Below are 27,184 nucleotides of genomic sequence, written 5' to 3' on the forward strand. Positions count from 1 at the left end.
AGTCCAACTTTAAGTTCGTGTTGGATTCTGAGCATGAGCCTGATGACTGTACAATTCGTAGTTGCTACTCCGTTATTGACTAGAACAGTATCAACGAATAGGGCCTGGGAGTAGCTTTCAATCCTCACTGTGCACACTTCGGGAGTTCTATACTTTCAAATGCCAATAATGGCGCTGGCCACGTCATTACAGTCATCGGGGAAGGAACGGAATGTTAGTGTAACAAACGTTGCTATGGCGATCGTGTATGCCTCTACATCTCCACGTTTGCCACGGGAAGGAGTTTTTGTTAGTAGGATGGGGTAAAGAGTTGCACAAAGCTGGATTCACCTTGATGAGTTATACGATCTACGCAACTTTCACAAGTGTTATCATGTGTTTATTGCTCTGGACAGCCGGCTGCTGAAAATTTATGATAGATTTATCGTTTATTGAATTAATTTTCAAATGCTCGGTTTTGTAAAAAAGCAGCTTCAACTCCGGACAGCCGACAGTCGGGAGTGTTGTATATTGAATCAAACAGAAGGTGTTCATTTTCTTTTATTATTATTCCATGCTCCTTCATTCCGGCGAAACACGGCATTCCAAAAACGATACAATATAATGAAAAGCGATTACTGTTAGTGTCTCGAGACATTTGTCGATATATCTATGTAATTAAAGGTTTCGTAATACACGCATTATTTGTCGTGCATAAATTTTGGTATTATTATTATTGACAATCATGTATTGGCTTCGTTCTCCACGGGCGATTGGTTCTTATGTTATAATTATACGTGCGTGTTGTTATGCTATCTAAGGCACATTTTAAATGGTATAAAATAATACCTGAATCGACTAACTTTTTAGGTAGGATATACAACCGATGATGTGATCTAACCGTGCACGTTTTTCGCTAATTACTAGAACAAGATTGAAAACAATAAGAACGAAAAGAAACTATCTTGTCACCTTTTGCGTAATTAAGCTACAAAATGTTTATACTCATGAAGAAATATGGTTAACGTGATAGTAATATAGTACATGTACTACTCCAAAGCATATGCAAGTACTCAATACAATAAGAACAATTAATATAATTTATTGCTGATTTTATGGACTAAAAGTAAACCAATGAACATGACAATAAAACATTTGTTTCTCGTGCTGATAGGATTGCCGAAAATTGGTACTGGGTTTGAATTCTTCTTGCGAATTTGTTAATTCTCAACCCTCATACATAATCCAAAAGTCATCATTCACTCAGACAAGACCATGCGTATTCCCCACGCACATTGAATGCACAGTAGTTTAGTTTTCTAGTTGGTCAGATAAACACTCAACAAACACATAAATTAGTTTGCCCAGTCTGAAGAATTTGCTACATAACCGAGGTGGTTAATTTTCAAAGATAGCTGATGAATCAAAAATGATGAAATAAGTGATAAGGGACGCGGACGAAAAAAGCTGATCACCGCCTTTAAGTTAATGTTGGATTCTGATAAGACAAAGTCGAAACGAAAATTCAGTAACTAATGGAAATAAAGGCTCTCGCGCTAAAATGATTTTACACAATTTTCTCCTTTGTGTAGGAAAACTTGTTTTCCTACTCCTTGGGAAGAAAGATAACATAATAGATTTTGAGTGTTATACGGATTTTTACGTTTATAGAATATGTCTAACTGTTTTTAGACCTCAGTTCGGGTTGTTCGCTTGAAGTTCTTCCGTCTCTCTTCTAGTCTCGCCCAGAGCTAAACTTAAAAATTGCTCTGTTGTAGCTGGCATTATGCTAAACAAACCAAACCCTTCTACCGAATTGTTGTTTATCCACTGTACAAAGAGTATAGTTTCGTTACCCACGCCTATGAAGTGTATTAAGTGAATCACAGAAAAAGTGTCCCTTCGACGAGAAAATACCAATGTAATTAATTAGACTTTCATTTAACGTACATTGCGCAAAGTGAAACAATTAAAACGTTAAAAACAAGATTTCCATACATGGGTGATGATATGATCGAGGTTCGTCTACACGATTCAAATACCTCGCGTCCACTGATTTCACAGACTCCCGTAAAAAGCTAATATTTAAAATTTCACAAAACTACTTATGTGATTCGCTTCAAATCAGGAAACAGCAAGCTGCAACGTTAGATCTACTGGTCTTTGCTGCGTTCATATGTCTAATTGAAATTGTTTAAGTTTAAAGTCTTTTTTCTTCTGAGGCATTCTAATATACTGTTTTTACTATCTTACGACAAACGCCATTTTGAGGTAAATTGAGTCAAATATGCTGCGTTACTTGTCCGAAAAATCTCTACGAAGGGACGTTTTCGGAATTTTGAAATTCTGTTAGGTTACTGATATGTAACGAAAAACGTGATTGTGAGTTTTTTGGTTCAAAACACTGTCTCTTGGGATTAGCTCAACTTAAATCGAAGTTTTCGATGTTTTCTGTGTAAAAATATCTGACGAGAACAAGAATTTTCAGAATAAAAATATATTTATTGCGAGCAAAATGCAGTTTAGTTTAAAATTGGAAATATTGCACATTTGCCAACACTGTAACCAAAAATAACTATTTTGTCTAGATTCTTTGACCGATTTCCTTCAAAATGCATTTCTTTAATTGTTTCTAAACCAAATTAAACCGAAGATGTGAAGAATAGTTAATAATTGATGCATTATATGTATGACAGTGCAACTTTTGTTTACATTTTAAGCAAAAACTGTCAATATAGTCAGCGGATGACGCAATAATTGAGTGCCTAATGCAGAATAGTTAGAAACATAAATTGGCTTCTCTGAATTTTGAGATTAAAATTGAAACTTATAAATGGTGGCATTTTTAAGTTTAAATTTTAATCTCAAACTTTAAAAATCGTTTTTCTCCAAATGTGCTAAATGGCGCTTGTCATAAGATAGCACAACAGAGACGATATTGCTTGCAGTCGTTGAAAATGTGATCCAGAACAAACTTTTCAACCAGCTTGGGTACGGCGTTTAGTAATAGTGTAACCCCACGGGAGTCAATTATTATCTCTTTTTGTAAGCAGATGTGACTGGAAATGTCACCCACTAGATCATTGCTTTAGGCCAATTTCTGTGATTCTGATTTTATAATTAGTGAACGGTTCAGATTTGTGGGCGTAGGGACTTCTCGATCGCGTAGGAATGAGCGTTTATATCGCTTTGATCAGATTGTAAGTGCTCACTAAATCATCGGGGCGTTATTATGTTTGCGAAATCTTGGGAGTAATTGTTTACATAGTCGTCTTTGTGTACCATCGCGAAGAGCTCGAGCGTTTGTATATTAATGTGTCATAGCGCGTGGGTTTTTGTATTCCGAGTGTGCTAGTATCTATATAATTTCGTGTGTGTACATTCGATTGGACAACCGTATTGTCATTTGAATATTCGCGCGGACCTTGAATCTGATATTTAATTTTGAGTGTGCGGCTCAGATGTTAGAACTGAAGGCATGGACCTGACCTACAATGTTCCACAATGTTCGCTCTGGTTCTGTACTCATGTTTAATCCACATTTTGGGATTGAACTCAAACACGCTATTTCGTACCAAAACACGTGTACATGTTCGCCTGTACAACCGAACAACATATACGTACACGGTGTGCATACACCTGGCGTTCATACAGGCTCGTGGCACCAATTTACTCTTTCTCACTCTCATCGTCACTAGCGTTGACTCCTTTTGCCTTATGCGCACCCGGTGTACGTATACGGATGTTTGAACTACAGATTGAACATCGTTTGCTTGGATTCGATGTTAGAGATGAATCTATACATCGAGACGAAGCATGTTTGAGGTTGAACGCGTGCACGAAATTTTGTACACAGGTTCAAAACTTGTCGATGTTCATGGGAAGTCTGATTGTAGGTGTTAAAACGTTAACTTGATCACAGGGGCGTTTTTATGTTTGCCAGATCGCGATCACAGTTTCGCATGGATGATCACAATTGCCAGTTTCGAGTCTGACCATGGCGGAATTATCGCGTAGGACTCGAGCGTATGAATGTTAACGGGTTTGATCACGTGAGCGTGAGTGTCGCGTGTATGTAACTTCGCGTGTATTAATTCGTTTTTATACCCGTGTAACCGTTTGCACAATCGCGTTGAACGTTAAAGTGAGCCGTGAATTTGAGCGTACGGTCTAGATTCTAGAAGAGAATGAGCTTTTCCATGTTATTGGAGTATCCGGCCTTGGCGTCCTGAAACTTCTGTGTATATGAATATATTTTTAGAGACCAAAATTGTAGTCATGGACGTGGGCTGATAGGACCAAAAGTAGAGGCTTCCGGACGTGACCGATTCATGTTCACGTGGGACCGAGCGTTGATATAATCACGCTTGAGACGGCGTTTATAAATTCGTAAATGCCAACATCACTGTGGCTTTTCTATGTATTTGAGACCGCGGGCGTAGAAGTGCGCAGACGATCGCGATTACAGGATCGCATGCGTGCTCAGATTTGTATTATCGCGAATGCCACGAACGTCAAATCAAAGAGTTTGATTGCGTGGGCGTGTTTATGTCGCATAGTCTAGCTCTAACGTGTTTATAACTTCGCGGATTTGAATCCGTTATAGTACCATGTAGCCCTTGGCATGTTCGCGAGGGCTTCTGAATGTTTGCGCGAGCCGTCATTCTGATGATTAATTTGGAGCGTACGTTTCAAATGAAAGAAGAAAGTAAGCTCTCCCATCTCACATCTATGGCGACTTGAGACTGGCTGTCTAGTGTATATAAGATCCGTATTTTAGAGTGGGAGTTCTCTGGGCAGTGTGATACACGATCGCGCGTGAGCGGGCGTTTGAATGTTGGTACGAGAGAATTTGAATCATTGTTGGGGATGTGAGGGTTAGTTAAATGATGTTACTAAACTTTTAACGAAGTGATGTCTGAGCCATTTGATGCTTACAGTGCCACCTAGCGGTAAAAATGTGAGCTGAATTTTTCCGATGCAGCTGTCGTTAATGATACGTAATCGAGCTTTTTTCGCTTTCTTGTACGGAAAATAACTTTTTTTTTTATAAATTTGAATTCTTACGACCACAACTTCTATTAACCCATTATATCCTAGCGTATGAAATTTCATACGCAGAACTATCCATCGTTTAACGCGTATTTACTGCAGAATTTTGGCATCTAACTGCTTTATTATTGCACTAATGGGATCATTGCACCTCAAATTTCGTTGTAAAACAAGACAACTGCCATTTTTGCCTTTCTCAATAGAAAGGTATTGCAATTGCTCTGAAAACCGACTTTTTAACGAAGGCCCGGAGGGCCGAGTGACATATACCATTCGATTTAGTTCGTCGAGTTCGGCAAATGTCTGTGTGTGTATGTATGTGTGTATGTATGTATGTATGTGTGTATGTGCGTATGTGTACCATTCGATTCAGTTCGTCGAGTTCGGCAAATGTCTATGTGTGTGTATGTGCGTCTGTGTGTGTACGCGAACACAATCTCACTCACTTTTCTCAGAGATGGATGAACCGATTTTTACAAACTTAGTCTCAAATGAAAGGTGCAACGTTCCCATAGGCTGCTATTGAATTTCTAATGGATCCGGCTTCCGGTTCCGGAATTACAGGGTGATAAGTACGAACACGCAGAAAATGTCGATTTTAATAAATTCTGCAATGAATGTATAAAGGTGAAAATTTTTCCAAAATATGACCACAACTGCTTCGATTTGTAGTATTAGGTCACTAACATCCATTCAAAGTCTATTTGGCCACATTGGCCACCATTATCGGTTCCGGAAGCCCCGGCGGAAGTATCTAAATTCAGAATAACAGTCACATCGGTTTCTCGGAGATGGCTAGACCGATTCGGCTAAACTTGATCTCAAATGAAAGGTATTGCGTCCCCGTAAATGGCTATTTAATTTCATCCCGATCCGACTTCCGGTTCCGGAGTTACAGGCTGTGGCGTGCGATCACATAGCCAATTGTGATTCAAACCGATACTCCGATGAAAGCAAAAAAGGTAAAAATTTCGCTAAAATGTCTCTCAAACAACTTAAATTTGCTGTTCTAGGTCACCGACGGCCAACCAAACTTTCGTTGACTACATTGACCACCATAGATGGTTCCGGAAGTGCCCTGGAAAAGCGGCCATCTTTCAAAATTTACGAACTCACATCAGTTTCCCGGAAATGGTTTGGCCGATTTTCACAAACTTAGTCCCAAATGATAGCTATAATATCCCCACAGATGTCTATAAAATTTCGTACGGATCGCTTATATGGGTCCGGAAATATAGACTAAATCGTCCGGTCACATATCAAATTCCCATATAAGTCGGAACTCTAATTTTTTTTCAAAGGGGGGACCCCATGAAATTTCAGAAATCGAATTCGTATTTTTGATGCCAAACATCTTTAAAATGCATGAAACGTCGAGATTTTATGTTATCTCGAAAAAATTGTTTTTATAAAAATAGACTTTTTGGGACTTTGCCGATTTCGCACCTTTTTCAGTTCAATATTACCGTGGCTGTTTTTTCTTTTTCAAAATTTTAGAACTCGAATAATGATTTATTTTCCTGTATATAGTTGTCATGTGATGTATAATAATAAAATGTAATATATGCATTTAAAAGTTTTTAATGAATATAAACAACGCACACATTCTCGTGATTCATGATTGAGAAAGGCACAATTGCACCGCTAGGTGGATTAAAATAGGTTTTTATATTTTTGTTTACATTTTTGAACCTTGTATAGTTGGGGCAAATAGCGGCTGAAAAGTAAGCAATACATTTAATTGAATTTTATTGTTGGAATTCGTGCTAATAATTCCATTATGTGACAAAACGTTCCTACAGGTGTAAAAGAAGTGTTGTTTATCAGAAAATCCGAAGAAATATGTCAAACAACTTAAAATTTGTTGTTTTTATCGAAGCGTACGACATTTTTTGCACGAGATATTTTCATTCTCAAAACCATTTTAAGCGTTGATTTTATTTTTCCCATAATCTTTGATACATTTTTGGTGGAATTGAACATATCACTGCATTTGGCTCACTTTTTGAAACCCCTGGGTTATAATGGGTTAAGCTTCCTTGATTTCTGTCCTTTTGCTGGGGTAACTGTCAAAAATGCTAACCCACGTGGCTAAATTCACTGTCAAAGAAGATCTGTAGTATTAAACGAGGACGCGTTTACATTTTTTAAATTAATTTAAAATCATTGTAGTTTTAAAGATTGAACATACATATTGTTATCTTAAAGATGAGGTTTATGAAATAAAAGGGTAATTTTATTCTTTATTGAATGACCCAAGTGTCGAAAAACCCTATATTAATTTCAGGCGCGTTGGTCCGGTAGAGACTTGTCCGATTTGCTTCAAATTTGCAATAAGTACTCCTGGTGTGATTAGAAATGAACTCAGGAGCGGGTCGATTGAGTTTTCAAAAAATCATTAATTTTTTGGACAGTCTACTATGTATACATGAAATCAGTTAACATTAGGTGTTTGAAGGCGACGGAAGGAGCATCTTATCAGGAGACTGTCGGCCTTATTCTGCGCGGCGTGTGACGTAAGGTGACTAAACTCACCTCACATTACGTGACTTTTTTCACCCGATTCTGAGAGTCGACTCGAGTGATGTGAAATTCCCCATTGCGGTTAAATGGGTGTCTCGCGTCACCCGAAGTGACTCTTCAGAATTGGGTGAGAAAAGTCAGTTAGAGTGAGGTGAGATTAGTCGTCTCACGTCACACGCCGCGCAGAATAGGACCGTGTATATTAGGGTGTCAATGCATAGTGGTCCGAATCCACAATTTAGGAAGACAAAAATGTTTGTAGCAAAACCTTACATTGTATAGAGACAATATCTTCAGTACAATCGTCATTCAATGCAAATTAAATTGGCCATCTTCAGATGTAGATGGTATTAGGGTGGCTCTTATTGTTAAGGTGTCCCAAAAAATATGTTCTGTATGTGGGGAGATAGAATATTGCAGTCTTCAGCATCATTGTAGAGGAACTTACACCAAACAACTTTGCTAAAGACGCTATCGTTGTATCTCCAAAGGGTTTTTTTATAACTATTTTAATTGAGCAACTTAGGGCGGTCCAAACAAAACAGTTTTGTTTGGACTTTTTTATTTTTATTTCTCACAAACGGCAACTTAGGCAACTTTTTCATAATAGAAGAATTCAAAATATTGAATAAAATAGGCCCTTTTAAAGCATTTTTTGCTAAAGCTTCTTTGTCTTCCTAAATTGTGGATTCGGATAACTGTGTAACAAGTGATCATCGAAGTGTTTGCTTACTAAATCTTTTGAAAATTTGAAAATTCAGAAAGACCATGAAAATTGGCCCGCTACTGTATATCAGTATACCAGTATACTCAGGAGCCAATTTTAGGAGCTGTGACCTGGTTGGTGGATTGTTGATTACGATTACGATCATTAGATTTGAATTACCAGTCCAAGCACCGTTCTTTGGAACAGTTAGCAACTGTTCGCAAGACCGAGTCAATTATCGAGAGTAGATAGATGACCACATTATTGCTTTATGATCTTCTGACTTTCCTTTCAATTTATTATCTCTCCCAAAATTCCATATTAATTTTTGAAAAGGATTAATAAGATTTGTAAACAATTATTTCTTTCGCTGATGTCCCTTATTTTGCTCTAATTTCAACGCAGAAAACATTTGAACTTGCTTTGTAACCCGTCAGGGTAACAATTTAGCACTGGGTGAAAATATACCTATTTGTACGTACTCTCTCCGTAGAGTGCATTGTTTATGTAACATAATGCTCACCACTGTTCCTTATGATCGTTCACTTTTTCTCGTAAATTTTGTTTGTTTTAGCTTTTGTGAACGATTCTGTTGGTCTAGATAGGTGTAGAAAATTTTGTTTCATATTTATGTATAAATAACATAGGGCTTAGATAGGCCACCGCTCTCCTGCTGCTGAAATAAGTGTACTGACTATGCTGCGCATAGGTGATGACAGCTATGCGGCGGTACGGTTTTTTGGTGCTGGTTTTGGTGTTTGTTTTGGGTGGAGTGAAAAAGGCGGCCATCGTGAAGGGAGATAGTGACGGACCACGGCATCGAACAGACGCCTGATCAGTTTTGTGTTTTTCGGGACAGTTTCCCGCCACCATAACCAGTACGGTATAGTGCGCGTGTGGACGGTAAAAATACCCGTCAGAAAGTGCCGGCCCGTGGTTCGGGTACTCGTTTGTTTCTGGTGCTGGATCGCCGTCGGGGGAAGCTAATTATCAAGGAGCTTTCGCTTCCCCGGCTAACCGTAAAGGATCCAGATGCACCATTCCGCCCTCGCTTGGAAGGATAAGCCGAACGAGCTTTGCTCTCCTTCCCAGCTAATAGCCAAGGAGGGTGAAGCAGGGTGGACAACGGCTCCCCCTGGGAAGAACACTGCGGTGTCTTCCGGGATTCTTTGCGGGGAGCGAAGAATCCGGTGATTCATCACCACCGTCGCTAGGGAGGTTCCAACAAAGGAGCCAAGCTCACCTCCCTAGCTAAAAGACAAGGACCGCTGCCGGAGCAGCCAACGAAGATACGACCGAAGGAGAACGCGGCCGTTGTTGACCCGGCCGGTCGGAAGAAGCCGCCCGCCTTTCCGCCCGCAGCAGCGAATCACCAGCAGCCGTAGTGAAGTGGAGGGAGAGTGGACACAGCAAATAAAAGTTGGTAAATTTAGGTTATTTGTTTGTTTACTTTTTGTTGTGAAACGAAAATCCGAAATTCTGTAGGAGCACCTAGGCCGCCCTGAAAGGAAGGGTCCGCCGGGCAATTAAGAACCCGAGTAGTGGGCAAACCAGTACTTACAGCTTCTACGAAGGGTAAAGATGTGGATTAATGTGTATTTCTCATGAAATTCAACTCGGCAGCGGAATAATGAGCGACACAAGTTTGTTTACAGAAAGCTCTTTAACGTTTTTCTATAATTTATATTGAATTTGTATTCCTTCTCAGTTTTCATTTTGCGTCGGGCTCAAGGTCTGCGCAAAAAAAACTGTTAAAGACCCAGCTGATGATCAAATAGATGTCGAACAAGCTTCGTCATCAGACTCCAACTTCCCATTTAAAATCATACACCTTGAACTCGGCCGGACCATACCTGATCTTCTTTCGGATTAAAGGTATTCCTCTAAGTATTCTAAAGATTTCGAAAGAACTCACTCAGGTGTATTCAGCCGTGACCGATATCTCGAAAGTCATTCTAGATAAGCACAGATTTGTGATGTTTTGTCTAAAACAACGCGCCCCGCTCACAAAGTTAAGATCGACGGTGTAGTCATTGATTGGCGTTTGTCATGCGTAAATGCGTTGTGCGTCTACGGGGTGGTGTTTCAAAGGCCTCTTGCTCCAGTGGGTGAAAATTTTAACTGGCAGTCGCACTGAACGAGACAAAATGCTGTGTTCCTATTCTTGTCAAGGGACCTTAGTCTGGATTGCGAGGGTGTCGAGTGACCTTTGACATGTATTGCAGCATTGCACTTAATACAACTAAATGGGCCAAGTCTCGGTGTGAAAAGTGTGCCCGTTGTGGGGAGTGTCCACATGATCTAGTACCATTCCCCGTGTACAACCAGCGCCTGAGGAATCTGAAGCTTTCTATTAAACGACGCTCTAAATACTCTAACTATTAAAAAAAAGCTACGCCACTCACCACGGCATACCACGATGCTCTCTTGGTACAGGAAGATTGTGACTCGGATGATCGTCATGCGGGAACATCTGGTACTGCTCCTAAAAACTATAGGCAGATTAGATCTCTTGTGAACAGTTAAATTTTTCTTTTAGGAGGCCACCGAATATACCAGCTTGAATAAGCTCTAACACAATACTGAAGCAAACAGTTCAAAAATTTAAGATCAAACAAGGAGTTTCCAATGCATCCTGAAACATCAATAATATCACGAGACATTTCATCATTATATTATTGTAGTTTTAAAATAAAATTATCGCGAATGATCCTGTACGAGAGTGACTAGTTAATTGAATTGTTGGGTGTGTTATAGAACTGATCCATAACTATTCAAGCTACGCTATGCCGCTAACAGTTTCCCGCAGCTCTGAGAAAGGTCATCAGCAAAGCAATACCGAAACCAGTAAAAGGCAGCCGGTTATGACTGCTTCCATTAAACTTATACCACTCCACGAAAAGTTGTTTAATTTCGAAATTCAGCGCCAAAGCATCTTTCCAGCGACCTACAAGGAAGGAGGTTGAAGTTTGCGGTATGCACCCTGATCGACTCGTGATGCTGCAATCGCTGTTGGAGCGAAAGTGCAAATTTCCGAAACTGACATTGATAGTGTCCAGCCGCAGCGTTGGGAACACGACTTACTTAATGATTCATTTAAATTTATTACCCATGCAGCACTTAATATTGTGTACTCCCTCGGAGTGTACTCGTGATCGAGCGTGATAAAGCTAAGACCACATGTTGGGAGTAAGTTGCTTGAAACTCCGGAAGAAATGGTCGTGGCGATTAACCGACTTACTCTGAGCTCTGGGCTGGTAAAAACGGCTTAGGGGAGAAGAGTCGGCCGTTTAGAGACAGGGCAGGAGTGGTATCAAGAGAATGAAAGAATAAAACGTCAAAGAAACGACGTAACTGATACAGTTATAGAAAGCCTAATTGGATTGCCGAACGCTGTCACATTGTGGATTCCGTTTTAGATAGAAACCGCATAAATGTTATCGCTGGTGACAGCTGCCGTAGCGGCATGTTTGGTTGAAACTTTTCATTTACAGGCAAGTTCAGTGAACTAATGGCGGCTGGTCTTTATCAGGTGAAAGGCGAGTTGAATGAGTAGTTTAAAACTGTGTTCTGGTCCGGACTAATTCACAGTAGATATTATAGATGATTTCTCGTATTCTCATAAATATAGCCAGATGGCCTAAGTCGTTGTAGTGAACCATAAAAAAGTGATAAAATGATCACCTTAGGTAATTAGTACTTTTATTGGATGCTGTCAAACGCTTTTCCATCTAGTCCAAAACATGTGGCGATTGCTTTTCATTTGGAACAGGTAGCAGTGCAAAAAGGTTAATCCGAATCAGTGCCAGTTTTTTTCAGTTGGAACAGCACAGATGATCCTGCCTGTCACTTTTCTCGATCACTTTCGCTTTAATCATCCGCTCAGCAACAACCAAGCACCACGCGGATTTGTCATGCTATTTATTGCACCGACTGACGGACGATATCGAGTGATGGTGAATTACAGGGTCTGTATCGATTCGATCGAGATATTGAACCGGAAAATATACTAGCGTGATAGACTTTTTAATTGAATTAAACCCATCGCACCGCAGCGGACAATATTTCATCGTTTACCACTGTTCCGTTAATAATAGTCTCTATCAAAATATCTGCGGATCGGGGCGAAAGACACCGAAAGCTTTGACCGGAATGGTAGTCGATGTCGTCGATCGTTGCTGCCCGCAGCATTCGTAAAAATATATAGAGAGAGGAAATAGTAACTAGTATTTTATGCAAAAACTGACATTATTGTGCACCATCCGCTAGTCCGTAATCTTATTGACACTGTGGCGCCTCCGTACTTTCTCCGCGGATTTTCAGGTTTCAATGTCCCGAGGTTTCGAAGCTGGGTGGCGGAAGGAAAAGATACAACCCCATGCGGTGGCGATTGGGTGACTTGAACTGAACGATGGAAAATTAATGATTTATGGAACTGACGTTTCCGCCCGAGTGGGGCAGCCTCGGATTAGCTAGGTTGTTGGAATGGAAATGTTAGCAGGTTTGGGTAGTAAATATGGTAGATGATCTCTTATTGGTTGTTATTAGTCGGGGTGCCACACTGTTTCATTGATTACTTCGCATTCAATAAATGAAATGCTAAGTGGAATGCGCTCATATAGGTATCAACATTTTTACTTCGTTCCTAAGAAACAGTATAATAACAAAACAGACAGGAAAATTTAAAATATTCGTGTTCAAACGAAGCAAAATTCGATTCGTGCGTTCCTTTTTTCATCCCACGTTTGAGGTATTGTGTTGGAAAGAGTTAACAATCGCTTTCTTAGCTAATGTTTTCAAATGGATAAAGTGAATAGAAGGTCTAAGATGAATTAGGGAACAGCTACCCTAGTTCGACTATGGTAGTACAACAGTGGTCATAAAATCTAATCATGAAGCGATCGAAAACTTTACCACTTCTACGCGGTTGAAAGTGAAACTTTTGGCGAATAGGATATCATCGACGTCTGAATGTCTGAAGATTGGGTCATAAAGAAAGTTGTATCGATGAAAGTTATGGTTTTAGGGTATCTAAGTAGATCAGGAATCAGTAGCGTCTGGCTCAAATGGCACGTAGATAGTAGATAGTCGCGGATGAATTTTGAGTAGTTTAATGTACTCAGTTTGGGTGAGGATATGCAAGTTTTTATTCAGGTTACATATATTCCATAAATTTATGTTTTTCCTTTTTATAGTTTTTCTTGTAATTTTTCAAGAGAAAGTTCTACCTAATAATCCTCGAAATTCCATACACATTTACTTTTGGTAGCATATCCAAACACAATTTACTAATAGTATTATAATGCATAGTGTCTTAAACCTACTAGAAGAAAAGATTCAGGCAAAGTGAATTTAAAGGAAATCTGAGAAGTTTTTGTGATCTTTGAGGCTGGTTACGAACGGTCATAGATCGAGGTGATCGGGGGCTTCACATTACAACAAATAAACTCTTGGGATTATTATGAAAACGGAGCGTATCCGTAGACAATAATTTTGTAATTAGGGTACTGTTCTAAAAGACATGTGAGGTACCAGAACTTCGCAAAATAAGTAGGACGATAATTTGTGGTTCTGCATCGCCAGAGCTATGATCCGACGACAAGAGTGTGCCATTTCACCGACAAATCGACAAAATTTCAACTCTTATAAGGTTTTTTTGAACGATGGATATTTTATGATCAAAAGCAAAATTTTCTGTTATTTTTCTCTCTATTAAGTTTAAAAATCTTCACTATGTACCCATTATCGTCAGCATAGTTTTTTTGCCCATTGCAGATTTGACATAGCTATATCTACATGAGGTAAATTTAATGGACTGATTACCTTCGTTGATGATTTCGATCATTGGGTATGAAACAATATAAATAACTTTTGCTCTTAATTGTAGAAATTATGTTTCGCAGTTGAAATGGCTGATTCAGTGGGTGTACCTACACTTTTTCTTGACTTGAAATATAATAAGCAGAAGGGACTAAGATGAATAATGCAACAATGGTTTCATTATTGAAAGGGTACGTTCTGCGAGGACAAAGTACAACCATTCCAATAAGAGTCCTCATGTGACACGCAAACATCATGATAGAGGATACCCGCGTGTAAAATAAAATAATTACGTTTTAAAATCGTGATGTAATTTATTAGTGGTCCAGTAGTATGCTGTGACTGAAACCACATCCATAAATCATTAAATGTACGACTTTTAAGTTGTTCGAATTCATGATGATGATTGTAGGGCCTCATACCTCTACAAAATTGCACGCTGATCGATTTATCTAGAAGATTATAATTATTACTGGTTAGCAACTATGTCTGTAATTTTCTTTTCTTCTTTCAATTGTGCATGTAAAATAGACGTTAAATCTCTGAGAGAAGATATACCCACAAGTGGGACTCGAGTCAGTAATTTCATGTCGCGCTGTTTAAACGACTAAATTATTTATGTTCCGTTGTGAATTTCACGTCATATTTAGGCTAGAGAAATTTATTTCTTTGATTTTCTTCGCGCTATGGAGACTTACTGACACCTGTGTGGTGACGGAAACCTACCGTTGAATAATTTTGCTTTACATATAGGGACGAAAGTAACATTTGCTCATTTTATTACGAAACGTCTACTATCGAAACTCGTTTGTTGGTGTACAGGACAGTTACAGTGTTGGTGATACATACCTACTGACACTAGAAATTCGTACTGATTGGACCTTGAACATTCATAAGCTAATTTATGAGATCTGCCCTTTGTACCACCAAATTGGGGTTTCCTCGACGAAGGTCTTTCATTTCAACCTCGTAAAACTGTCGCAACAGAGAAACTGCCTCTTATAATAATTAAAATTCAAGTTGTAATCTGCGCTATAAACGATTCCGAATCAATGAATAAACAAATATTGATCAATATTAAAATTAAGTGCTTTTTATTCTTGCGTGAATTATGTATGATATTCAAATATTCACCAATAATGGCACAGTTTGTTTGATTAGAAGTATAAAATCGCTTTACTAATTACCAGTAAAGCAAAGGAACAAAATCAATTATACCCATCGTTACGAAAGACATTTAACAGTTGTGCGAATATGGGTGGGGCCCGGAAGTAAAATGTGAATACACTTCGGATCAACACCTTGCCGTGTCCTTCCGTCCTTCGGATTCTACCGTGTCCTTCCGTCTGTTCGCGACATAGAACGTTTATTGAAGTAGAAAATGATAGCCAGAATTACATGGTTCTATCATATACAAAATGCTCAGTCTATCTTCTCATCTCTCGCAGATCAGAAGCAAAAATATCGCACAGCAATAAATACCAGTCGGAAAGCAATCGTTTTTACTTACCACGGTTTGTTTATCCACACAAACAGTACAGTATCGTTAGACCTACAGTGCAGGAGGTGAAAAAGTTAGTAAAAGTGAATCTCACAATCTCGAGCAAATTATCAACATACAACTGCTACACCAGAAACGGTATTTTGATAAGGTTCAGAAGTTTAGTCCATTCATCGCGGAAAACAACATGCAATACGATGTCGAAACCCTAGATCCCCGTGTATATCGAAGTTGATAAGGTGGACGTTCGTGTACATGACCTGGCAAAGCAAAATAACTCAGAATTCATTAAACAATTTATGTGGAAATACGGCACGGGGGAGTCTGCTACGAATGACACTTGGAGAAACTTTCTACCCGGTATTCCCAACGTCGTTCGTGGTGTTAGAATGCGGGAGACTAAACCCATACCGTCTTGTATCTATTTAAATATTCAAATTCTTATACTGCACCTAATTTTTTATGAGATTGATACCTTTTATATCGCAGAACTTACGAATCAAAAATATAGCATACTGCTTTTCCTAGCTCACATGAATTTCTAGATTCTTGAAACACTGGTAAACCAGTAGACCAGTAATTTTTAGTAAGTTTCCCGCTGTACTGTGTACTAGAGTTTCAAGAAAAAAATAAACCCTGTCGGCCCACCCCTGGGTCGATTCCAAGTTCAGGAGTACCTGCTTCAAAATTGAAGCAAATAGGACAAGGCTAGCTACCGGACCAATGTGCATGATGTTTGTATGGGATTCTTCGACATTTTACATAGAGAAAACCCTTTCATTGCTAGGTGGCACTGTATGCATCCGGTTATCACTGCAAGTCACATCGGGTCAAAAGCCAATACCCTCGGTTCTAGCAGCTTACTAGATGCCTTAAAAAATCAGATCAATTAAAAAAAATCGTTCATATTTACTAAACAACACGTTATATGGCGACATGACTGGGAATTTTAGAGATATGAGGGAAATCACTGTCTTTTAGTATCTACCGTATACTGAAAATTAAGTATCAAATCCATGCGATATTTCAAGAACACACGCGAATTCGCGAATAGTTATACGGTCATAAAATCGATTCATACTCGCGAAATTATATGCACACTAGCACACGCGCCATACAAACGCCCTTCGCGATCAAACACGTTAACATACAAACGCTCGAGTCCTCCGCAATCATCCATGAACACTAAAGCCCGCGATTTCGCAAACTTGAAAAAACCCCTGTGATTAAGTGAACATTTTAGCACTTCTAAAATTCGAACGCAGTATTAAGCGAGAACCTACAAACGGCCGTGTTCGTGCGATCACGGATCGGTCACGTCCGGATGTCCCTTCCCTCGATCATAGCAACCTAGGTCCATGTTTGCAATTGAACCCATAAAAACGATGTTTATATCCACTAGACAACCTAGTGATATGGGGAAACTTACTTTCTTGTAACATCGGAACTGCACGCCTTGAAAATCGAATATTAGAAACGCACGAGAATATGCGAATGACCACACGCTTATGAAATCGAATTAAGACACGCGAAGTTTCATATGCGCTATCACATGCGACATACAAGCGCCCACGCGATCGAATGCGTTAACATACCAACGCTCGAGCCTTCGCGATCATCTACGCCCGTGAACGTTTTAGCACGTATGACTTGACAAACGAAGTCTCAAGCATTAACCTTCAAACGCCCGTGTGCCGCGCGCAGTCACGTCCAAAAGTCCCTACTTTCGGCTCTGGCAGCCTAGATTCATGCCTTCAGTTGGACCAATAAAAATGATGATGATTTCCACTAGATAAAATTCCATGGCGACATGACGAAAACCTAGTGATATGGGGGAAATCACCACCTTCTAGTATCAGAACCGTACATTGAAAATTAAGTATCAGATTCACGGTCAGCGTGATAATTCAAGAACACATGCGAATATGCGAGTGGCCACATTGTTATAAAATTGGATTCATACTCGTGAAGTTACATACACACTAGCGTACGCGATAAACAAACGCCCACGCGATCGAACACTTTAACATACAAACGCTCGAGCTGGTCGCGATGATACACGCAATCGTGAATTTCCTACGCGCGCACTTCTAAACCATACATTCAATATATCATTCAGAATCACGGCCCGCTGCGATTTACCTTAAGCAGTGTTTAGTGGGTGATATTTTCTGTCTTGTCTGAAATGTGAGTCAATGATTCTGACAGGGAGCCGAGAACTCAGCTTTACAGCTACAGTAGGATAACTCTAAAAAAAAGTTATATGTATCATTGATGACACAACCATCGCACATACTTCTTATTGGCCGAAGAGTAAGGTATGTAATGATGTAATGTAATGTAATGATGTAAGGCCAACTTTCTATGATGTTCTCGGTTACACATTCTAAGTCAATTTGTCACTTGGTTACACAAATATATTGAGGATAATCTTCTCAGTAATTGGTTTGTTTTTCGAAAAAAAAATCTGCTCTAATTTTTTTCCGCAATTACCAAATATTTATTAGAAGAGATGTTCGACTACTTAAACAAAGTTTTAATGTGTGTTTAAGGGGTTACATACCTTTTCAAAAAATCGATTTTTTTTATTACTTTATCTGAACTCCTTCAGAATATTTTCCCAAATTTTTATAGAGATCCGAGAAATAGATCGAAAGTTACAGCGGTTCCAAGCGCGCTTTGTTTACCAAGAGCAGATTATCTCGAAATGTCGTTTTTCCAAAAATGGTTTTTCCGTGATCACGATTGCCGAAAAACCAATCAACCGACTTTAATTTTTCTCGTGCCGTAACGATTTATTTTTTAATCATAATTTTTTTTGGAGATGAGAATTTTTTAATACAATTGTAAGAGCTTTAAACGCGATTTTTTAGGAAAAACGTTCCCGAATGCAGGAAAAATTACTATTCATTCAACTAATCGTTAAGGTACGAGGAATACTCATATACTAGTGGAATTTTTTGAGTTTTGGAATTTTAGTTAATCTATTGGTCTTCAATCGTGATTACCACAAACCTCTTAAATAAAAAATGGTTTCTTAGAAATAGCTATAATTTCGCCAATTATTGATATATTTTTATAAACTTATGCTTGTTTATTTCACTGAAAAATGTACTACCAAAATACTATAAGTTTGATGTAATGAAATGATTGCTTTATGCCTTTATGTAAATTCAAACTTTCATGACATTTTTCGTACAAAAAGGTATGTAACCCCTTAATTACAGGTTTGTTTTACCAAGATTTTGGAAACTGTTTCAATTAAAGTTGTTGCACCTATGGATAGCGAAGACGTAACGTTCTTTTGAAAATGAGAGGATCAGAGCGCACTTCCGAACGTTCTCGAGTAGTGTTTATTGAAAAGATAGAAGAGCTGCTCTTGCGTCGACTTCAAATGATTGATTTTTTCCCTTTCTTTTCTCCGTGATTTCTGATCATCTCTTCATTACGAACAAAAATAAAACAAAATACTATCACATAATGAAAATGTAAAATCGAAATAATATCCCAACTTATTGACTAATAAATTCAACTAGTTACAAAATTTTAGTCGCTCTCCGTATTTGCCCATTTATGTTTGTTTGCTGTATCATCACACGTCGTTCGTTTGCACACGTTTTGCAAATGTTTGTTCCATTTTTATAGGGTATAATATGACCAAAAACAACGCAAAATTTAAACTAGTTTCATTAAGATCGGTTCAGCCGTTGCTGAGATAATTACATGATACTAGTGTACATAAATTCAGACACACACACATACAGGCATTGTCTCAACTTGTCGAGCTGAGTCGATTGGTATATGAGACCCGACCCTCCGGGCCGCGGGAAAAGTTTTCAAAGATTGAGCGAATCCTATACTTTTTTTTGTAAGAAATGTAAAAAATTGACAAAAAAATTTAAAAATAAATCTGTCACAGGAGTATGTTTACTGAATCATTAAAAAGAAAATTTAACCGGACCAATACTTATAAGAAAAGTCTTAATCGGCAGTTTCATCATCAACGTAAATCAATGACGGTTCAAGGTAGCAATTTTTTGTGGTCTTTAAAAATAAAATTGGAAAGTCAAAACATGTAGCTTCCAAATAAAAAAAAATTAAAGTTCAAAATCTATGCAGTAGATACTCTTCAATTTGTTCCTTGAAAATCTGATCAATTTCAGGCCTCGAGCATAGAGGACTTCTATAAGGTTTACTCACATCGAGGTTTTTCTAGGGTAAGAATTCTCCTTGTTATGTGCAAAATTGTCGGAATAATGTTTTCAATATTAGAGATGATGGTGAATTATAAGATGGGATGGGTTTAAAGTAGTAGAATTATTCATAGACGTTGTATATGTTTTACAGGGATCACATCTAACATATCTCCTCCTGGCGCAACAACTATACATCAACGTCGAGATTGGCTGCTCCATTCCTGAAAGGCATGTCATGTAAAGCTATTGAGAACTCGGAAGATGAATTGTTATTCTACCTTTCAAGGAAAAAAGAAGCCAAAAAACCAAACATATGGTAATGATGAAACTGGATACCATCCAAGGTCATTGCTGATGTGCGATTGTTGTGTTTTGCCTGGCTGCATTAACGTTTCCACATTTGAGCGAAAAAACACCAAAACAACAGCAAATGCTCGTGAAGCCAACGTGGAAAAAGGTCGACGGGAACAAGCCAACAGGAGGAAATGCGGTTACGAACAAAAAAATTTCGCCAGAGCTTTATTTATAACGGTTCAGTCCTACTCACGATGAACGGAATATGTAGTGAAATGAACGACGCGACTTGTGGGAGAAAGTCAGACGAAGGAATCGATACCAGAATGAAAATAACTAGTAGCCATCGATAGCATTTTTTCAGGTTGGAGTCATAATGCAATTTTATTTTACTATCGCCGGTATGGCTGTTTCTGCAAAATGACTACCGACAAAGCCCGATACAGCCTAGACGCTTTGGATGCGGAAACACAAATGATCTGATTATATTACTATAACCGCTAAAAAACTCTTTATGTAATGATAACAAAACTGCTGTTCAAATTGCCAATCTGTACGTACGGAACGTTTCTACAGGTAAACTACTTCTTCAAATTTCACTTAACGATGAGCGGTTCTCGTCGATATCATCATCAGTCTAGAAGGCGTATAAACAAACAAACGAAAAGTTCCAGAAGGTCAAATGTGTGTATAGCGAAACTTTTTGTTTTCCGTGCGTAGTGAAAACTTTTGTTCGCCGTTCGCTGCAAAGCAATAAACTAGAACCGGACCACATCAGAATAGGAAACACATTGTTCGATGTGGTAATGCACCGATTCAGTGCATGGCGAAGCTATTTTTCGCCATTATAAATTTTCCAGAACCGGTTTTGTTTTCGCAGTTTTGTTTACGAATTTAGCTATAGATTCTGTTTAAAACACCGTCATGTGACTTTCAAAGAACGCCAGTGATTTTCGTCAATCGGTGAATGCAAGTCGCTTGCTGGTGAGCAAAAAGTTGACGCCATCCCGAAAAAATGCACAGAATTACGCAGTACACAGCTTGTTACCATGGCCCGCTGCAGAAATTGCATTTACCTGAAACAGATAAAAAATAATTCGCACCTGGCTAATGATTACTAGCTTGAAGCAGTTTGACTGAAATTGGTGAGAAAGAATCGCGCATAACAAATGGAAGTAGGCGAAACGAAATTGAAACTTGCAAAATACACGAAAAAAGCCCGGCCGACAAAAAAAAAACATTGCAGAAAATGTGCACACGGTCGGCGGCTTGAATGGGCTTGGTAGACTGCGTGAAAGGCCACAGCTAAGCTAAAACAAATTGAAATGAGGAAAATATTTGTAAAACACATATAGCTGAAACCTCGCTAACAAAACAAAACAAAAAATGGGCGCTAAACGCTTCGTTAAGCAAACAAAAAAGTTTATCAATTCGATTCAACTATACAGTTTGTGATTGAGCACGGATGCCATAAGTGCCGAATTGGAAGTGAATCGCATTGCGAGCCTAACCGGATTGATCCAATCCGGCAGTTAGATGCTAAAAAAAGTCGACCGCACACCTTGCATCCATAATAATAGTTTCGCGCTAGCTGCCGGGGGGCCGTTCTTTTTTTTTTTTTTATTTCACAACGCGCTATCAGAGGTAAATGAGATTTGGAGAAATGGAGCAGATCGTGCAGGTGGTGCGATTTTTATTAACCATGGTGAGCTAATGATTGTTCGGTCAATTTACATGATTACCTGGCGTGTGATCATGCGCAATTCTGCGTTGCTGGTTGGGGCTAGCACTGGTAATTTGCAATTAATATATACACACTCAATATTGTTCTACCTAATCTCAGCTTTTTAGCAACTTTTACCAAGTTTTACGCAGCCGAGTCAATATTCCATCACGTTGGGTTTAAAAAATCACATCTTGTCAGTGTCATTATTGTCAGCCCAAAATACAAAAATCGGTAAATCAGTCTACTTTCTCATCTCGATTAGATCAGAAGATAAAATCGCGCTTCTTGTTAGCAGTTTAGTGTAGAATAAGAACAAACCGTTTCTGCCTACAGTGTACTTCCTTTATTTACCAGGCCATTATAAGCAAGCAAAGCTATCGAATACCAACCGACGTCCCAAGCCGGTGTGAACACAAAAGCACCGCCACTTCCATCATTGCGTTACCGTTCGTCTGTTTTATGATGAGAAAAGGTTATCGGCAAAATGTGAACAGTCTTCGGTATAATACAGTTTCCGTTCTATTGTTCGCAAAGTGGAACATTTATTTAAGGTGCAAATGCAGCTTAAACTTACGTAAGTTGTCATCATTCAATTTTACCACACACGTAATGCAATACTAATAACGTTCAAAACCATGGCCAAGACATAAAGTTTGGCTATGGATAACAACATGCAGCATGAGGATGAGCATTGCAATGTTAAAATCAAGATACCAGTTTATATGGACAATAATAAGATTGGTGTGCTTTTGCACGATCTGCCCTCTGGTACGAACAATCAGTTAATTACCACCATCATGTCGGAATACGGAGCAGTGATATTTATTGAAGTCTGGAGGAAAATTTTCACTGATATTTCTAATAGTATTCGTGTCAGAAGAACACGAGTCATGAAACCTATTACGTCATACCTGAAATAGAAGACTACCAAATCTCAAATCACGCTGTGTACATATGAAGGACAAACCTTTACATGTCACCGACTATTGTGATTTGTCTCCAACTTCCAATGCAACAACCATTATCACCGACAATAATGTAAATGACAAAAAAAAACACGGATACACGATCGTGACTCGTAGATCCCACAAACAATTAAACCCAGTTAATCGTGAAAATCTATTCAACATCAACAGCGATGCAAAAATTCACAAACGGGAAATTTTTTTGGGCAAGAGCAAAAACATTTTTTTTTGTGCATAAGGATACTATATCTAACATAAAAGTTTGGTTTTTAGTGTTTCGGATTCTCCTCGTCAGTAACTAACACCAACTAAATACTAGTTAGATAAGTTTGGGTCTCATCTCAAAAGACGGGGAAATATTTCTCATCACCAAACATGAACTTCTGCGCTTACTATCGAGACATCACTCGGTACTGTGTGACTTTTTGAATTTTAGTGTCCAACTGGCGCCAATTTTGTACTGGTTTGGACTTATCTAACTAGCAGTAAGTTGGTGTTAGTTACTGACGAGAAGAATCCGTAAAAACCAAACTTTTGTCAATAGCTCGCACAAAAGCGATAAACCGAGAGAAAGCGGACTAAGTGACGGCAGGCGATACAGATAGAGGATCTCCTACAAGAAAGAAGATCTTTACGCGAAGTAGCAAACCACGTACACATGATGTAATGTATATATGATTAAGTTCGATTTATATGGTTTATTTATCCATTGTAAATATTTACAGATCCACAGCTCACTTTAGCTAACGCATTGAGCTGTGTCAAATAAATCAAATTTAAAAAATAATTAGCAAAATCGGGTCATCATTGCAGTTAGGTTTGCCACCTTTCCGGGACCAAAAGTTCACCTTTTTGTGGCGATCTCCAGGCCTCCGAGTTTTCGTCGAATCAGGCGTCTCGATGGGTTTTGAGCACCGAATTTATTTTTTTCGATGTATTCAAAAAGTGTAAGTAAGGCCTTTTCCATTATTTTGGCTCCGGTTTTATATACTTCACTTTTGCATTGATTTTTTCTTAAAACTAGGTGTTAATACTTATATTAATTTTTTTTAATATTTTGGAACGAAGGGGAACAATTTTAGCACTAGCTTAAACTGGGAGTACAGATAGATAGATGAGACTCAGCTCGGCGATTATTTAATTATGAAATTTGCGTTACCACTTCGTCTCATCAGAATCCGACACTAACTAACGAAAACACTATTTGTGTTTCTGAGCAAGCCCCTTAGGCATGTGCGTGTAAGAAAAGGAGTTCCGATTAAGCCGATGAGAGTTGATGACATCGAAACTAGGTTTGGCTTAGTTAGTGTTTTCGTTTCTGGAACTTGCGTCAATCCGGCGCTAGTTTGGTCGTGCCACTATGTTTGTGTCGGATCCTGATAAGACGAAGTCGAAACGCAAATTCAATAACTAATTTAGTTAAAGGTTTTGTGTCCTTCACGCGCAAACATGTTTTTAAACAATTTACTCTTTAGTGGAGAAAAAATAGCTTTTGCCTAAATATTTTAATTTAATCTCAGTTAACGAGTCAACGTGGAAAATTACCATATTCATTTGAAAGTAATTGAAGCTTTTTATATTTACCTGTAACAGAATGTTGCATTAAGATGCTGGCTGCATTACGACTCGTTAGTTATGTATCGAGAAGGCTGGGAGGGCTTATTGGAACTGCCCCAACAAAAGTTCAGCTAATTGTTAGTATTTTAATACTTGTACGATACTCTGTATGTTCTTTTGTTTCATGTGCTGTTTGTTTTTGTCTTTTTTACCTTTCATATAAAGTTTTTGTCGCTCGATGCATGATTTTCCCAATATCTAATGTCTTTCTCTAATTATATTCTGGTATACGAGTCGATGGGCTCTAACTTTTACTGAATTAATATCTACTTAATGTATTGTTTCTTCCATCGCTGCTTCTTTCACGGCGACGCTCAAAAGTACACGGGAATATGCAAACGATTATAGAAACGGTTATAGAAACGCACTAGTACTCGCATATAAAAACGCTCCGATGAACAATGCTGGCGCTTACAAATTTATAAACGAAATTTCAAAGTGCGATTATAGAAACGCACGTTCCAGCGATCATGAATCCGTCAAACCCGGAAGCCCCTAGTGTCGGTCCTAGCAGCCTAGGTCCATGCCTTCAGTAGGACCATTCCCAATAAAAGAATTCGTTCCTATATACTAGACAACAAGTTTTAGGGAAGCATGACCGGGAATTGTAGTGATATGAGGAAACCCACTCTCTTCTAGCATCTGAACCGTATCCTCAAAATTTGCATCAGATTTACAACTTGCGCGATCATTCAAGAACCCTTGCGAATATGCGAATGGGCACACGGTTGTACAATCAAAATTTTTCACGCGAAGTTATGTACACGCGATATAAAAACGCTCACACGATCAAACACATTAACATACAAACGCTCGAGCCTTTCGCGATCACCCTTGAAAACCCAAGCCCGCGGTCTTGAAAAGGCCTCGGTGATTAAGAGAACGTTTAAACACTTATAAATTTGTAAATGCGGTCTCAAGCGCGAACATATAAACGCTCGTTTCCACGCGTCCATGAATGAAATCTCTCAAGTAACGCCGATTGTTGATTAGCAGTTTAGAGATCGTAATTCGTTGCATAAAGTATATAGCAACGCATACTGGGCTGATTTAGCAATCAAAAAAGCGCACATGTAAAAGCTTACGCATATGCAACTAGTCGCAATAGTTGCTTGTTGTAAGTGCTATTTGGGTTACGTCCCTCTATCTGAGCCGTGCACTCAATATCACAATCAGCATTACGGCCCGCTACAATTGATTTTAAGCAATGTTGTAGTGGGTGACGGCTCTCGTCTGCAATTGTAGTGAGTGATTCTGACAGAGAGCACTATTCTCATAGTCACGTCGCCTAGTGACTAGAAGAAAATTTGCTTCTAGTCACTAGGTGACGTGACTGTGAGAACAGAGCCCAGAGAGCCCTTCAGAGAACCAGCTTCAGTTGGATCACTTATAAAAAAGAATTGAACTACAAATTAATTCTAGGAAAAACTATTTGCTATTTGCCAAAGTTGTAATTATACGTCCCATGAAGCCGCACAGAATAATTCAACTCAACTTTCTTTTATTTCACCAAATACTATTACTCTGGCCGGTGAGTCTAAACTCAGTTGTCTATTTCTGGTTAAATTTACCAAAAGCAACATTAAGCTGCAACGCCTCCCTCATCCATTCACTTCACTTCTCATGCAGAATCGAATGCTTGAGTGCAGAGAAAATATAACTTCATTCACCAACCAAAACATTCAGTTGTTGGACAGTTTGAAGGCAAAATTTGGCATATTTTACTTATTTGAGCAAAAGTGAACTGCGTACTCTATATCTAATGCACTTTTTCCATAATCCCAGTTTTTGAAAACATATGCGAACCTAAATACGCTGTACAGAAAGAACGAGTGTCGAGGAATCGAACCAAAAATTTCATTCATCGTGGCGGGCTACGATTCTACTCATAATTTCGTTTCTCTTTCAAGCTCACGCGGGAATGTCAATTTTTCTAAGCTCTGATTACTCGCGACTGTGGAGACGATTGATTTACCAGTTTGTTTGCCTTGTCCACATATATATAAAAACCCAAATTTTTGTGTCAATTGAACCACCCCTCAGGTCATGGTAGCACCCTCCGTTTTGACAAATTGCAAAAACCCTTGATTTTCTTGATCATATCTCTGGTTCTATTGACTCTAGAATCAAATCCCTAGATGGCTTTTGAAGAAAATTATTCAAGGAGTCTAGAAAAAATATTAATTTTTGGCTAGAAACACTGTAGGTGCGGTGCTGATATGTTTCAAGTAACTTTGTGTCAACGTTTGTCTGATTCCCGGAAAGGAATCGAAGCGGTGGACAGGAAACTGCGGATATCATGAAGATTTTAAAAGAAAAACTTTCTTCAAATATCGGACTATTATGTCACAGTGCTGGACCGTAGATCCAAATATTATGGTCATAATGCAGAGATAAAAGCCATATAGCCAGGATCTGACCAAATTCAATGGACGGATCCGTATGGACGATTAAATTTTTGTGAAATTTGATCTCAAGCAGTTTCAGCGACAAAGTTGTTTCCAACAAATATAAATGTGTTTTTTGGCATACAAGCTGATTATTACCACAATAGATCAAAATACTGATCGCAGTGGTTCGTCTCCAACCAAAAAAAAAAAACTGATGGTCTGGCAGAGAATCTACACCCGTGGTCGAAGGATTCCCATTTTCATGACAACCATAAATATGAACAGACATACATCAACGAATTGCTAGTTAAAAATGTATATTTTCGTTCATTAGGTCCCATTCTAGTTTTTGCCAGATTTGGTAAGTTTTCGCTATAATAAGAAGGTTACAGAGGTACTGCGATAATGACGTAGA

The sequence above is a fragment of the Topomyia yanbarensis genome, chromosome 3 (assembly GCF_030247195.1).
Source record: "Topomyia yanbarensis strain Yona2022 chromosome 3, ASM3024719v1, whole genome shotgun sequence".
NCBI lineage: Eukaryota > Metazoa > Arthropoda > Insecta > Diptera > Culicidae > Topomyia > Topomyia yanbarensis.